This window comes from Diceros bicornis, chromosome 4 (assembly GCF_020826845.1).
Source record: "Diceros bicornis minor isolate mBicDic1 chromosome 4, mDicBic1.mat.cur, whole genome shotgun sequence".
Taxonomy (NCBI): domain Eukaryota; kingdom Metazoa; phylum Chordata; class Mammalia; order Perissodactyla; family Rhinocerotidae; genus Diceros; species Diceros bicornis.
The window spans coordinates 17,428,438-17,444,064 of NC_080743.1; the positions used below are offsets into that span (position 1 = coordinate 17,428,438).

General features: G+C 36.2%; 1 pseudogene; it reads right to left on the reverse strand.

The window, feature by feature from the left end:
* Positions 1 to 14,479: 14,479 nt before the first annotated feature.
* On the reverse strand, positions 14,480 to 14,910 carry LOC131404093 (ubiquitin-conjugating enzyme E2 variant 1-like; annotated as a pseudogene).
* Positions 14,911 to 15,627: the final 717 nt, after the last annotated feature.

A 15,627-nucleotide genomic window follows, 5' to 3' on the forward strand; every position in this document is an offset into this window, starting at 1 on the left:
CAGTGCACGCCCGGAATCCTAACCTGGGCGGCCAGCAGCGGAGCGCGTGCACTTAACCGCTAAGCCACGGGGCAGGCCCAAAAATGGATTATTCTTGAACTACTGTGTTAACTAATGATATAAGGATAATTATAACAATATTTTTATTTCAATTTGCAAAATATGTATGTTACTTATTGTTATCTACAACATACATTCAAATAAAAAGATGATATTACTGCACCTCTTTGAGGATGTTTCATGGTAGTAGAAAGAACACTCACTTGAGAATCCAATCCAATGTATCTGGCTTTGCATTCTGGGTTTGTGACTCAACATGCTGTCAAATTTGAATCAGACGGTTTAAACTTTCTGTACTTCCAAATATTTAGTTGGAAAATGAATATTATAATATCTATTTCGCAAGTGCATTGTCATGAATAAATGGGCAACATGTGAAGAGGTGCCCAGCGTGTATGGCACATAGTAGATACTTAATAAACGTTAGACTTTTTCTCTTGTCCTGCATTTATTTAACTTCAATAAGGCTTTGAGCTCTTTTCCCAGTGGAGGCAATAAACTTTTCATTGTCCCATCCAGTGTCTCTAATCGGTTAATCTCTTTAACACAATAAACATCATGTTTCTAATCCAAGCCACTAAAGTCTAGAGTTCTGTCTAGACCCATGGAAACTATCTCGGCTGGTCCCTGATATAAGAATTATACGTCTACCTTATTCTCAGGAACATCATACTGGATCCAACAAAACTTTCCCATTGTAATCATTCCAGTATATTTAAATTATGATTCCTCTTTTAGTAATTTTCTGACCTAGACTCCTATCTTCATCTCTCTAGGACCACAGCCCTCTTTGGGGTAAGAGATTCAGTAAGAATAAACAAACCAGTTTTAATATTTAATTTATTATTAATATATTTTTTAATTTACCACGTGACACACATTTAGCGTTAGACTAAAAAATCTCTATCTGTAATTTCTTTCCTTTTGTAGATATTCTGTGGCTCTTTACATCTTGAGACATGGCTATGTATTTTAATAATCTGAAATTGTCTGTTAATAAAGGCTGTACTACAGGACTGTTAGTTGTGCCACAGTATCTATTCTCTCCTTTCAGAGTAATAGAAGTTGTGGTTTGACACATGGCACTCAGAAAAAAGAATATATTTCCCAGCTTCCTTTGTAGCTAGTGCAGGGGAGGAAAAAGTGTTCCTTCTCCCTCTTAGGGTCCCTGGCTGTGTCTGAAAATTAAACTGACAAAGACAGATAAAAAGGAGAAAATTATACAAATTGATTAAATTTTTACATGTACATGGGAGTCTTACCAAGAGAATGAAGACCTGAAGAAGTGACCAGAGCAGGAAGCTGTTATATCTTTTAGACAAAGAAACAATAAATTTGTGAAGAATTGACAAAACAGAGGGGTTTGGGCTAGGGTAGTAAATGCTGAAGAAATAACTGGAATGATAAATCTTAGCTTGACAAGATTTGTCTGTATAGATTTCTTGGCCCCAAATTCCCTGTCTTTGGTGATAGGAATGTCTTCCCTCCTCCTGGCACAGAGAGGGTGTCTTTCACATGGGAGTTTTATAATCTGTTTCAGGGAAGAAAAGCACAAGGGGAAGAGGTCAGAGTGACCTTCCTGCTTCCACCATTTTTTAAAACTCCTTCAGCTTAAGCTATTGAATATGCCATGGTGCCATATTTTGGGGTAGCATGTTCTGAACCCCATCACTAGGTACAGTCATTTGACTAAGTACTGTTCCCTGGGATATAAGTAGAGTCACGTGGCAGATTTTTTAAGCTTTCTTAGAGATTCTGCTGGTATATGTCCCTTCTATCTATTCTTTATCCTTTTCCTTTTCTTTCTGTCAGGAAAAGGAAGGTAATTCTTGGAGCTGGGTAAAGCATTTTAGACGGTGTTGCAGAAGCCACACGTTGAGGACAGGCAAACGATAAGATGGCGGAACTGTATCTGACACTTCAGCAATCCATCCCAGCCCTGGACCAATGACCTGGAGGTAATCAGCAGAAAGAAGTATGCTTTATTTTATTTAAGATACTCTAATTTGGGGTTATTTGCAACTGACAACTAATTCTAATCCTAACTTATCAGGCATCTGATGAATATAATTGTGAAGCAGATCTTAAATTTATTCTACATATGTCAGTTCTATACTATAAAACTCAATATTTAAACTGGATTTTATAACCATTTGCTGATGGTTAGAAGTCCCATAGCTTTTCTCAGCAACTGAGAAACGTTAGCTTTAAAATACAGGGCAAACAGTAGCTTCTTAATTGCATAATAACATTCTGCCCACCAAAAATTCTCCCAAAGTCTCATTATCAGTTACTCCTCACACATATTTTTCCAATATACATGGAAGTTTCTGTGACTATAACCCAACAGAAGATACCAAATGGTAGAATTTGGCTCAGTATTTATAGTATATTCTAGTCTTCAGAGAGCTTTGCAATCATTGTTTACTTACTACGCACAATACCCATATAAAGTAGGTAAGTATTTTTATCCCACAACTGAATAAAATGAGAGGTTCAGTGCCCTGTCTGAGGCCACACAGTAAGTAGAAGTAACTAGCAAAGTAGAGATTAGAATTTCAAGGTTTCTGACACTCTGTGTTTTGCAGTTTGCTTTAATTCCATTAAAAAGCAACCACCTTTCACTCAGAAAGAAGTTTAATTTTTGTGGAGGTTGAAATTATTCCTGAATATGAATTTTTTAATATATTTTAGGCTTTTGTATTATCAATATGGCTCTTCTTCTGTTTTATGGAGCCCATATTGTATTCATATGTAGTTTAAACCTTCCAATATTAACTGATACACATAATTCAAAATGAATAATTCATTCATTTGACAAAAGTATTATAGATAATTAATAATGACGTAAAATAGCTGGTGCTAAGGCTAAAAAGAGTCGATAAGCAAGGTCCCTATCTTCAACAATTTCTGTCATTAATTCACACTTTATGTTAAGATGCACATATATTAATAAAATATGTAAATTTCATGTATACATTTAATTTCATCTCACAAAAATAATGAATTTATACAAACACAGAAAATTCAGATAATCTTTAAACCTTATCCAGCTCAATCAATGTGTGATGTTTATTCTCCTTCATACATAAGGGGCTTTCAAGTCTTAGTTCCCTGTAGGTAAGAGACCAATTTCAAACTGCAAAGACATTTGATTCATCCATAGTTACATGAGGTATATGCAGAAAAAAATATTAAAGTATTCCTTTACCAAATATAGACCTAAGGTTTCGGGCATGCACTTTAAGGGTTAAATGTTTGATTTAAGCAAGAGATTATTTAAACACAGCAAATATCTTTAACTCAAAGAGTGTTTTATATGACTATATATAAACACTAAACTTGTGTTCCTTGAAATTTGATATTTTCTTTGTGTGGGAAGAATTAATTCACTTTGGCTCTAAGCTATAAAGGAGTGAGTGTCACAGGAGAAAAGGTTTGAATTCTCATAATCCCTAAGAGGCGTTATTGTAGCAGATATTGGATAAGATACATTTCTAAAGGACCAATACCATTTAACAAGAGAAAGTGGTACAGCCTAATGAATTTTGAGGCCCCTCATGCAATAAATGGTTTGAGGTGTTGTCTTCTGTTGTCTTTCTTACTGGCTATGTTAACCTTGTTAAAATTATTTACTTGCTTTGTATCTAAATAGATTTTTTAACGCTATAGCTTCTATAGTTCAATACAGGCACAAGATCTTCCTATTTCAGGGAATCATTTGTGATTGATTATTTTATGGAATGAAAACCTCACAAGTATCAGGAATCATCTAAGAGTCTGGGAGTCAGGTTGCATTCTGAAGTCTTTGTGTTGGGAGTCAAGAAACTCAAAGAAAAAAATGTTTTAGTTCTTTTTTAGCCCACAAATACATGCTTTGTCTTTTGCAATAAGTACAGTAGACATTTTTTTAAATGATAAATATACCTAACATATTTTTCTCGTACATTTATAAAAAAGGTTAGGCAATTTTCCCAGACATTTAAAATGTATATTTCTTACATTAAAATACTTGTTATTTTACCCCTCTGAGGTCAGTAAGTACTACAGTCTTATTCTGGTATTACTGATAAGAAGAGGGAGGCAGACAGGGCTCAGATGACATATCCATTACAGTACAGGAAACTAATGACAGCTCTGGGATCAAAACTCAGAAGCTCCTGGCTCACTGACTTAGAGTTTGCATATTTGTTTAAAATAAATATATCACCCAACAAAATGACTATAAAACTCAACAGTGCCTCTCATCGTGACATCTAAATTCTCCCTTTAATTAAAAAAAAAGAACAATAAAACAAAAAACACCTCTGTTTTTTATTTTTCATGAAATTCTTAAAAATGAGAACTAGTCTGGTGTACTGTGTATAAATTCTAAATGGAAAAGTTTCCAGGCAGTAAGTGCCTCAAAGAGCTAACTAAATTGTTACACGACATATTGCTGTGAGAGTTTCAAGGGAGTTTGAGACTTGGATTGAACTTGGGAAAAACTCGCGCACAGTGCATCGGTTATAGACTTTTTACATGGGATTTTTCTCTATGTTTTCTTTCATGGAGATGTGTGTACTATTAAAAAAGAAACAAAGAAAGAAAGAAGGAATCAGAGCTTTTACCCTTAAATGGAAGGGTAATAAATCGTGCCTTTCTAGGAAAAAATCTGGATGCTTAGATTGAGTTAATTAAACTATGTAAAGATAACCATTTATTCCCTTTTTTATGAGCATAGTCAGTTCTATTCACTTTAATTAAATATACTGTTAATTCATAAGACAGTAAAATGCAGAGGTTAGTATCTGAAACATTCCAATGTTCTCAAATTTCAGTTTCTGAATCTAAATTTGCCTGTAGCTAAACTGAATAAGATAGAAATAATTTTCCCCAATCAGAGAAGATTGCAGATGAGGTTACAGGGATAATTTCAGCCCAACAATTTGAAAGAATTTATCCCCATTTCCACACACAAAAAAAGGTGTTATAGTGAGTGTTCTTCTCTTCCTTTAAATTATAGCCTACTGTAGAAGGACAGACTTTTCTTTCTTTATTTATAGTGTATCTTCAAAATTGGGACAATTTAAATCAAGTCATGTACAAAAGAATGGAGGTTGGAAGTAGGGGCAGGATGAGATTGGTGTGGTGAGGTGTGGGGCAGGCGGGGAAAGGAAGTAGCCTGAATGGCAATATACTCTTTAGTCTTGATTATGCCCTCACTCACAATTTTGGTTTTTAAAACTAAAAAGATGAGAATGGAAAAAGAGCATAAAGGGAAAAAAAAATGGAGAAGGTGGGTGAAAATGGACCTCCAGGGAAACACTGCAGCTTGATTTGCAAATTCTCAAGCGTAGCTGTTAGCGTATCAACTCTCTCCACTCACAGGCCTGCTACATTACATACTCTAAGCGCCCTGGAGGGTCCTTCAACAGTATTTGCTGTAGAGCAGAATTCAGCATGTGAACCAGTCAGAGTCTTAGTTTGCAAAAGGAAATCATTATAACTCACCCGCTATGAGTCTCTATAGTTATAGCAAAGCTGTATGTGTGTGTGTGGGCTTGTAATACATTGTTTACTAAATTGCTGATTTACTCCAAAGAAAATAGGAAAATATCCAATATATAGAAATGTTGATTACATATTTTAGACTTTAGTTCCATCATAAATTTTACCCTTCTATATTAGTGTTGAAATATTCATTTCTGCAATATTCAGAGTGTTGCTCACTGCTACATCCTGCCCTTCTAGCAGAGGGGGTCAGGGTCCCACCCTGGCTTAATGATAGTTTTCTCTAGAGTGTTTTCTTGGCAATCAACACAGAAGAAAAATACAAAAGAAGTATTATTCACCAGGTATCCATTCTATGCACAGTGCTAGACTCACTATGTAAAATATTCATAAAGTTATGTAAGATACCCAGAATAAAAAAAATAGATTCAAATTAAAATGTACATTTTGAGTATGTGCCTCATAGAGACCCAATCTTTTCCAGCTGAAAAGTAAGGTAAAATTGTACTCTAATTTTTATTATATAATATAAAATGCCAAGTCAATTATTATTTATTTCGTGGCCCAAAAAGTAAGAAATGTGCATATTTTATTTTAAACTTTTTTTACATTACCATTTTTCTGATTTTTTTTCCATTTTTTATATTGTGCAATTAAATGCATGTTCTGTCTTCTGGCAAGGTGAATAAAAATTAAATATTCATTTAAATAATCTGCATGCTTATGTTCAACAATCCACATCTAAAATATTATTAATGTGTTAAATTATTAAACATAAATCACAAGACTAAAACTTTCAGCTTATAAAAGTCACCAAGGTAAGTCATGGCAATCTCAGTGTCATTTAGTTTTCTATTATATAAATTGAATTTTTAAAGAGGCATGTAGAGTTCATTTACATAAAAATAGCTATACAAGAGTAATTATTTCATTATGCAAATAGGAAACAACAAACTCTCTTAATTTATCACAATAAAAAACAATTTTCTCATAATACTATCAAGTCTTTAGGTTTCAGTGTTTCTTAATAAGTCTTCTTATCTTTCTTGAAATTTAAATACCTAGACATCAAACATATTTTCCTGTTGAAAAATAGCTTGTGCAAATACATGTGCTTATTTACAAAGAGTAATACAAATGTGTTGAAAATAATAAAAATAAAAGAAGCCACATGAGGAATCTGATTATAGATATTCCATTCAAAATAATTCAAGTAACATGATGATAATACTAATCTAGACTTTCTAAATACTGATTTTCACTTATTTTATTATTCATCATCTGGAGATATTCATCAAAAGCATGTTTCTAATAATTATAACATTTACAAGGAATTAAAAGATTTATTGAATAATAAAAATGTACCCTGAGACTCATTTGTGAATCTATTCACTTGTAGCCCAAGTCTGTGTCCCAGCAAGCAGGCAGGACCTTTTCTGCCATGTCTAACACAAACTACGGCACTTGAATAAACGGTCACATTTGAAAATGTAAATGCACTTGTCTCAAGGAAAGATCAAACAGAACTCTTGTTTAATTCATTTGATGAATATACTTTTCAGTTCAAAACTCTTTCAAATGTTTTCCTGGTGAAATTCATATATCATACATACATAAACATATAGGCAGTGAGTGTGAAAAACTGTATCGGAGAAGTTTTACACTTTGCAAGTCCTTTAATGAGAGTCAGAGAACACGGCAGGAAGACACATAAGCCCGTGTGAAGTGAGGCTCATTTTAATGAAAACCTCTCTCACACACCTCATTTGTAGAATTATACCGAGCAGTTTCAATTCCTCATCTGACACTTAAAGTCTGAGCTTATTGAAATGCATCCTGGGCCACAAAATGCCCCTTTTCCTTCCTCTCAGTTTCACTACTGCTGAGTTTTTGTTCTGAAGGCCATTGATTGGTTCTGACAAGAAAGTAGAGCCCTACAAATAGCCAAGTGAACGGCTGAGTGTCAGCATCGTTAAATGCCTCCTATCTGAACGGATTTGTGAAATGATAGATGTTCTGAAGGAGAATTCCTTCAGGCACAAAACATTTTTTCAAAGTTTTAAAATTTATCTTCTTATTTAGATGGCCAATAGCCCCTCTCTGACTTGAATTTTGTTGATTAATTGGTCTGGAAAAACCAGTAGTAAAGCATATGTATTTTTTTAAGCGTTAATTCGCCAGAACAAACCACTCAAAGTCAGTATAAAATACAATAAGCCATAAAATGTGCTCTGGCTGAGAAAGAGGACAACAAAACTTTTGTAGATCAAAACGTGAAAAATACAATTACTTATTCATAGCATGCCAGGGCGTATTCCCACAACTGGTTTTGTTTCCATTTTCCACAACTTCAGGCACCTTTTGAAACACTACCACCAAACCTACAATTTTCTTGCATCTCAGTTGTGCTCAAGACTTAAAACAAATTTTGTTTTTGTTTTCAAGTATCAAGAAATTCCATTGAAATGCCACAAATATTAAATATTGGGATTGGATGATCAGCTGAATCTTTGCTGATGTATTGGAAGACACTGTAGTTCACTATTTTTATAAATTGGATTGCTTCTGCTTTAAGTTCATATTTCTTATTAAAATGACTGAAATTGTCATTGTCAAATAAGAGTGTTTTAGTCTCTAATAAGCAAAAGCTTATGCAAATGTAAATTAACATTAACAATATGGTTTCTTTTTTTTTTTTTTTTTGGTGAGGAAGATTGGCCCTGAGCTAAGATCTGTTGCCAATCTTCCTCTATTTTTTGTATATGAGATGCCACCACAGCATGACTTGATGAGTGGTGTGTAGGTCCACACCCAGGATCCAAACATGCGAACCCTGGGCCGCCGAAGTGGAGCATGCAAATTTAACCACTATGCCACCGGGCCAGTCCCAGTTAACATTAACGATATGTTTTGATTATCCCTGCTGTAGCAATTTATCTATGACTTGGTCAAAAGTATATTTTGCACAATTTATTTCCACAATTTTGTTAGCTACGAAAAAGCGCTTGTTGATATTTGTTTCCACTTCATTCTTCCTTGCATTCAATACCTAACACAGACCATTCTACCCATTTGGACCCTCAGAATGTTCTTGCCCATATTTGTGCCTTAGTTTATTTACTTTCTACAACACCCCCAAAACAAAAACTCTGAATTATCTGACATTCACACATTGGAAGCACTGACAAATCTGCTGTTCTCTCTGCAAGTAAAAAGAACAGATAGCCTCCTTTGGTTGTATAGTTATGCAGGGATGTAGTTGAAATGTGGTAGAACACATTTCAAGAAACCCCCAAATCCTTCTATTTCTGTCACATTCTCTCTTGGAAAAGTTTTACTTGCCAATCAAGTTAGAAATTCTGAAGACCACCTTGTATTAGGACTGGCAGTGGAGTACCACCACATTTTTGACACTTTCAACATGCATTGGTGTATGCAAGTTTCCTTGAGGCCTTTTAGTACAGTTTCATACTATTTAATGTAAAATTAACGGGTTATTTTATTTTGGTGTATTTAGAATGCCAGATACAAAAAGAAAAAGAAACTACTCCTATGTTTCAAATAGTTTAACTAGTGTGTGTAATTTGAGAAGCCCAAGTTACCTATATGAAAAAATTGTTTTCAAGAATTCATAAAATAAAACATGAAGTAGAGGATTTCCGATTTTAAGAATCTGATCATAAATTATTGATAGAAATCGTAAACTTGGCATAAAGTTTGTATGGTTGTGATATCATGATTTGCAATAAGAAATATATATTTGGTCTTGATCCCAGTTCCTGGCACAGAGCTCCTAAAGCCTGTGGAATTTCCTAAGTGATAAGAGCAATACAGATGTCTTTTGCTATTCATAACAAGCCCTTTTCAACCCCACCTGAGTTTATATTAATGAGGTGACTTTTGGAAAGCTCCTAAGAATTGGGGCTGGTTGTCAGGGGAACCAGCCATGTGATTAGATGATTGAAACTTTCGTTCCAACCACCCCTCCCACCTCCAGGGAGGAGAGAGGGGCTGGAGATGGACTTAATCGCCAATGACCAATGATTTACTCAATACTGCATATTTAATGAACCCTCCGCAAAAACCCAAAGAACAAGGTTCGGGGAGCTTCCAGGATGGTGGATACATGGAGACACTAAGAGAGTGACTGTGCCTTAAAGGGCACATACCTTGCCCTTTGCATCTCTTTCATCTGGCTGTTCCTGATGGAATTATTTTTTAATAATAAACCGGTAGTCTAGTAAGTAAACTGTTTTCCTGAGTTCTGTGAGCAGGTCTAGCAAAATAATTGAATTTGAGAAGGGGCTCATGGGAACCTGATTTATAGCCAGTTGGTCAGAAGCACAACTAAGAACCTGGACTTGCAATTGATGTCCAAAATGGTGGGAGGGTGGGGGCAGTTTTGTGGGACCGAGCCCTTAACCTCTGGGACCTGATGCTAACTCCAGTTAGATAGTGTCAGAACTGAGTTGAGTAGGATGCTTAACTGGTGTGGGAGAATTGTTTGGTGTGAAAAGACTCCCCACTTCTGGTCCCAGAAGTGTCAGAAGTACAGTCTTGGGAGCAGAGCAGACATACAGGAGGATTACAGGAATTGCAGACCTGGCACAAAACTTCTATGCTTTACATATTCTATTTAAATATTCTATTACTAGGTACTATGAATCATATATTCATTAATCACTCATGCAATACTTAGCTCTTGTATGTTCTGACATATTTTGGATCTTAAAAATTCATGATTGACACACTATATTAAGATAGACACAACCAAATGTTTTGTTTATGCCAATAAATTAATTAAGTTATATGGATTTTAAGAAGAAATTATCTTCACATATAACATTTCAAATAAAAAATAAACAGAAGAATTGGAAAATAAATGCTATAATTGAAGAAAATAAAATTACGTAAAATAAATATTTTGTAATACCTGCATATAAATATGTATAAACCCCTGAATTATCCATCTTGTCAGTTTCATTTTACATGTTAAAAGTGACCTGACTAGGGCCAGCCCAGTGGCGCAAGCGATCAAGTGCGTGCTCCGCTGGGGTGGCTGGGGTTCACCAGTTCGGATCCTGGGCGTGCGCTGACGCACCGCTTGGCAAGCCGTGCTGTGGCGGCGTCCCATATAAAGTGAAGGAAGATGGGCATGGATGTTAGCCCACGGCCAGTCTTCCTCAGCAAAAAGAGGAGGATTGGCAGATGTTAGCTCAGGGCTGATCTTTCTCAAAAAAATAAATAAAATTTAAAAAGTGACCTGACTTTTAGCATATTGGTTTAGTAGCTGCTCTGATTGATTGATTCATTCATTCATTCATTCACTTCTTTATAAAACATACATTAAGTGAATCTTACTAGAGAATAAGGATGCAAAATTAACACTTTCCTTGGATTATTTACTACTATAGCACCTCTACGTTCTTCAGAATGTCTTTCACTCTAATTATTTCTGAAAGTCCCAAGGAGAGGGCTAACAAACAACTCCTTTCTTCAACCAACGGCCATGTTTTTCCATTTTTGTGCCATCCCCTTTTGAAATACACTCGAGGGGCTTTAGTTCTTTTGTTGCCGTCAATGATCAATGAGCTGAAATAGTAAAGATAAAGAACAAACCAACTTGGTTATCTGGTCATCAATGTGTAAAAACAAGATGTTTGCTCACTTTTAAAATATATCCAGAATCCACTCACTTCTCACTGCCTCCACTGCTGCAACTATAACGAGGGTCATCATCATCCCGTGCCCCAGGATTACTGTAAAAGCTCTCTATCTGGCCTTCCTATTTTGACTCTCCTTTCCTCTTCACTTTCAACGTTGCTGCCAGAGAGCATATCATTCCTCTGCTCAATACCCTGTAAGGAACTTTCATTTAGAGAAAAAGCCAAATTCTCTAATGATCTAAGATCTGTCTCTCCATGACCTCTCTGACATCATCTCTACTCAACTCATCCTTGTTCACTCTGTTCCAGCCACACGGGTCTCCTTGAAGTTCCTCCAAAATTCCTCTTATGCTGTGACCCTTCGGCATTTATTTCCACTGCTGTTCTATCATCCTGAAATCCTCTTCATCCAAATAACTTCTTGGATAACTCCTGTTCCTCCTTCAGGTCTTTGCTCATATGAAATCTTCTTTATGAATAGAATATTTATAATTGCGACCCTTGCTTACTCTTTTTCTTTTCTTCCAAAGCATATATTACCCTCTAACATTGTATATAATTTTTATTCATTTATCTGTCTATGATTAAGTGCTTATCTCATCCACTAGAATTAAGTTGCCTATACTTTATATTCCCATTTCACTTTATATTTCTTTTGCCATATTAATTATTATGTAATATTATAATTGATTGATGGAATTTAGCCTGCCCAATAGAATCATCACTGCTAGGGTAGGATCACAGATTTTCTGCAAACCCGTGCAAATAATTAGGACCTATTAGAAGTAGTAGTTATAGTGTCTTAAGACAAATTCATTCTTTCATTGTTAAATGAATTCGTTGTTAAATGTCAGATATAGTGTGATGTATTAAAAATCAAGGCTTCAAGATCGAAAGTACCTTTCAGTAAATAAATACATACAGATTGAGATTTAGAATAAACATTTCTTCCATGTGTCTGGAATGATTATTTATTTGTTTATGTATTCATTTGCTTGTGGAGTTTTATTTTCCCCCTCCTGATACCAAACATGTGGTGTCTTTGCCAACACCACTTCTCTCACTCTCTAATTCTCTGACACAATGTAAGTGTTTTACGATTCACTTCAATTCTAACACCAACTACCTGGAGTTAGTGTCAGACTCCACAGGTCTAGGGCTCAGTCCCACAAGCCTGTCCTCACTTCACATGTCAATCAGGAGTAGCAGGTCACTTGTAATTCTTACTGGCCAGCTATAAATTGAGGTTCCCACAATCTGCTTCGAAAATTTGCTAGGATGGTTCACAAAACTGAGGAAGACACTTTACTTGTGTTTACCAGTTATAAAGGATACAAATGAATAGTCAGATGAAGATTTACACAGGGCAAGGTCTAGGATCCCCAGAGTAGGAGTTTCTGTTTCTGGGGAGTTCGGATGTGCCATCCTCCCAGCACAGGGATATGTTAGCCAATGTGGAAGATCCTCAAACCCCATCATTTAGGGACTTTTATGGAGGTTTCATTACAGATGCATGATTGATTATATCATCAGCCATTGGTGATTGGCTCAATCTCCAGGCCCTCTCCCCTCCAGGAGGTTGGTGGGTGGGGCTGAAAGTTCCAAGCTTCTAATCAAGGCTTGTTCTTTCTGGTAACCATCCCCAATCCTAAAGATATCTAGGGATCTGCCAAGAATCACCTCATTAGAACAAAAGATACTCCTGTCACTCTTCTTATAACTCAGAAAATTACTCGAGTTTTAGGAGCTATGTGCCAGTAACCAAAGACAAAGACTAAATATCTTATTATACCACAGTATGTATTTGTGTATGTATGTACGTATTAGAACACAATGAATTGCTTTTATTTCAGTATGCATCCACATTTTCAGCATTTAGTGGTCCTTATCAGAAAAGTGGAAAAATGCAGCAATTTTCCAGGAAGTCAAGCCTTCTAGTTTGGGGATCTGCCTTGCACAGAGTTCTTTTTTAATCCCCGCTGAGGATCATGAGAAACAGTAGCACCAAACCAGAGCATGCACCGAATTCAAGGTTCTTTTTATTCCAATTGTCCAATTCCAAACTAGACCCAAGTGGACTGCAAGGATCACCACATGAGAGCCCTGTTGTTTAAAACTTCTTAATTTAAAAAGAACTTAAAACCTCTTCAATTTTTAAAAGCAAAAGCAATTACGGGAACAGAAAATTCATTCAGAGGAATTCTTTGTGCTTACAAGTGTCTTCATGCGACCTTTCTCCAAGTTTAACGACAAGGAACTTTGAGAGCTGGCACATCTGAGCAAGCCTGGTGACTATTCTTTCCACCATATCAAAATCTGAGCTAAAAAAAGTATCAACTAATGATGACAGCAGAGCATGGCAGGGCTAAGGACCTAATATTCATTTTCCAGGCTGATGGAGAGTAATTAAATATGGTTCCAAAACTAAATGAGGGAGGTCAGAGACTCTCTCCAAACTTACCTGATGTGCTCTGATCAAAGTACGAAAATGTCACAGAAAGTCTTGGGTGGTGACAGTGCAAAAAGGAATTTGAGGAGGAGGGGGGAAAAAGCAGCACTCCTCAATAAAAGTAGGGGAGAGAAGATATGGGACATGCCTTGAATTCCTCACAAAAGTCCAATTTCAGAGAAAGCAGAGGGGGTTACAATCTCTGCTTCGGCTAAGGGTGGTAGCGGAGGAGAGTGAGGAAAGGACAAAACTTGGAAAGTGGGCATAGTTTAAGACTAAAAAAAAAGAAACCAAGGGTGCGGAAAAACACCCCCAAATACCCACCAGCAGTCTCACAAGTTGCGACCTGAAACCTTCACATCTAACAAGCCACCCCAAGCCGGAAGGCTATCCTGGGGAAGGAGGGAGGCAGGGAGGCATGGGGATGTGATGGGAGAGAAGGCAGACCCAGGCCATCTAATCAGCAGCAAGGTGATTGTGATTGGGTGATGTCTTTTCACAGTTGAGTTAGATGCACCCCATCGGTTAAGATGGAAATCAATTTAAATATATTTTCTTGATTCTAGAAGTTCAACTAAGTGGACAGTGGTTACTTTTGATAGGGTTGTTTGTTATAGTACAACTTATATATTTCAAATGGACAAAAAATTAGTATCATTTGTAGTATCTTAGGATAAATTACTTTGAACGGGAATTTCCTTTCCAGTATTTTAAGGTCTACAAGACGTATCTGAAAGATTTACTGCAGTGGAAAATGAAGACTGCTTAAATAATAGAGAGGGAGGGGACAGTCTGTGTTTTTTCTTTTTGATTAATTGCTATAACACTGTCCTTCAGATGGCTGAGGGAGTTTCATATTTTCTTTCAACATTATTAGATGTTAAAGCTCTTGTAGGACAACTTTGATGCTATATGAATGCTGCCATTTTTCTAGCACTGAAATGGCTCTTGAGTTCACCACTCCATTAAAACTATTAACTCCTTTCATATTAATTATTGTTATAAATCTTACCAGGTGGGGGGGGTGCTTCTAGGTCTTTAGGTCCACATTCTATTTAAGGCTATATATTTGGTTTTCACAAATTTTTCTTGGAAGTCCAATTAGCATCTCTGTCCAGCTTGTAAGTGTCGTCTGTTATCTTCTAGACTCCAGCTAATCTTGCCATCTCCTACTCTTTTCTGGCCTTCTTTGAGTTCTTCCAACATGAGCGACTTTTACTCCAAGCCCATAATGGCTGCCATCTTGGGTCACTCTCCTCCATGGCCAGCCTATTTATTTATTTTAAATGTATGAACTTAATAACGAATTTGCCACCACCAAAGGCACTTAGTTTAATCCATTCCTCAAGTTGGATGGTACTCCGAAGATTAACCACGTCACAGATAGATGCCACTGGTCACAAAGGGGACATAAGTGATGTGTACTATTAGCAGTTGGCAAGAGGTATGTTTTTTTGTTTTGTTTTTTAAATTTTCCTCAAGGAGGATGGCATGAGTCAAGTAGTGGATCAACATTGGCTACGGAATCAGACAAACCTTACCTCAAACCATGTTTTCTCCAACTATGTGACTTAGAATCAAATACGTGACATGATCTTCAGTTTCCTTACCTACAAGTTAAAATCCAACTTGCATAAGTTTTACAGTAGTCTATTGTTTAAAAAGGTAACTGCAAAATAATATTGCATTAAGTTAGAGTCATAACAGTAAATGAAATTGGAAAACTAAAGTGATGACAAAGTTTGGGAAGGGAACTGAGGTGAGAACAAATGCTTCTGATTTCCTGCTACATGGACTATACTCATGGATGCGCCACAGTTGACCACAATGGCTGATTGCTGGTAGCCCCTAATGGAAGCTTTAAGAATATCCTAGACATATTATAAACAAGGGGCAACTGTGGTAAAATGAGAGGTTCTTAAATAAATATTTAGAATGTCCATTTATGCTTGACCCTAT